This window comes from Galeopterus variegatus, unplaced genomic scaffold (genome assembly GCF_000696425.1).
Source record: "Galeopterus variegatus unplaced genomic scaffold, G_variegatus-3.0.2 Scaffold3699, whole genome shotgun sequence".
In the NCBI taxonomy this organism is placed as follows: domain Eukaryota; kingdom Metazoa; phylum Chordata; class Mammalia; order Dermoptera; family Cynocephalidae; genus Galeopterus; species Galeopterus variegatus.
Window position 1 is genome coordinate 172,397 of NW_007729810.1, and position 1,622 is coordinate 174,018.

The following is a 1,622-nucleotide window of genomic DNA, read 5'->3' on the forward strand; positions in this document are numbered from 1 at the left end:
ACCGTGTGATTTCACAGGTCACACGTGCCGGCAGCCCTCTGAGTGTGGAGATGGGGCAGAGGCCGTGGGACAAGGGCAGCGAGGGCCCCGGATGAAATCACTCTGCCTCATTATCCTGGAATTCCAGCCAGAATTCCAAAGTGCCCAACGGGCAGAGTTCACGTCTCCACTCTGCCACCAGAGAGTCTGAAATGGCGTCTGCTGTGACTCACATCAGCCCTGGGGGCTGTCCTGGCACATTCTTCTCTGTTTGTGAGATAGACGGTTTTACCTAAATATGGAGAGATCACGGACAGAGAGCACAGGGGTCGTGAGATCCCAAGGTGGCTGGAGGCCGTCCTTCCCAGGGACGGGAACGTTCCGGGTGAGCCAGCACACTAGTTAAACAGCTCCCAGCACGGATTCGCGTTTTATATGGCAAAGAAACTCTAATTGGGATGGGATATGTTGTAATTAATAATGTGATAATGGATGATCAAATAAGCTGGCTTGCAAGGCAAACATCCAAACTTATAAAATGTGGTTTCCCACGGCTCTCACCCGGGAGGGAAATACACCCCAGACCACACGAATAACTCGCTTTCATGCCTGCTGGGCCCCCTGTGGCCACCCTGGGGGCTCCCACCAAGGCCTGGTTTGGTGTCCGTTTTGGGTGTGTGGTTGGAGGACTTCCCAGAGGTGACCATGTGTAGAAACCTGTCCAGGAAAATAGAAGTACGAAGTCTGACAAGGAGGACGGCGAGGGGAAAGGCCACCAGAAGGGGGTTTGCTGGCGCAGCAAGTGGGGAAACTGCAGGCCCGCGGACTGCCCTCTCAGGCTCGGGGTTGCCGTGGGGAAGGCAAGTCTATTCCCACTCCCCAGCCCTCTTCCAGGAAGTATAAGACATTTAAGCTGCTTCGTCAGAGGACAAATGCACACTCCTAAGTACCCCAGGTGTGCGACCGAACCTTGGTGCTGTTTCCCTGCATTTCATGGATTGATTTTTCATCCACATTTAGTGGTAACGAAGCCTTTGAGGCATCAGCTTGGGCCGCACGTGGGTCCCGTCTCAGCCGGGCAGGTGCCGGAGCATCTCTCTCTGTGTTTCTCTCTGTAATGGGGGGTTACTGTGTTACTTGGTCAGTTTGGCTTGAGCGGGAAATGAGTTACGTGTTCACGTGCTGCCAGGTACACAGTGGGCATGAGAGAAACGGCCCCTCTTGAGATAAACGTCCCCTTCTCGACACATTGCCAATCGCTCAAAGTTCAGAATATCTAGAATTACCGAATACTGAGTAGGGTGTTACTTAGAAACATTAAATTTTTCTTAATTTAAGAAAATCTTTTCCTGCTCAAACTTGTTTTTAAAATTTTCATTTTAATTTATCAATATACAATGTAGCCGATTTTCATGTCCCTTTACCAATTCCTTTTCTCCCCCTTCTCTACACGCCTCCCACCAACATCACATCTGTTCACTTGTCTTAACAAGTTCAAGGAATTGTTGTGATTGTTGTGTCTTCTCCCTGCCCCCGTTCATGTGTTTGTATATTTATTAATTAATTTATTTTTAGCTGCCAGAAATAAGTGAGAACATGTGGTATTTCTTTTTCTCTGCCTGACTCGTTTCACTCAATATTAT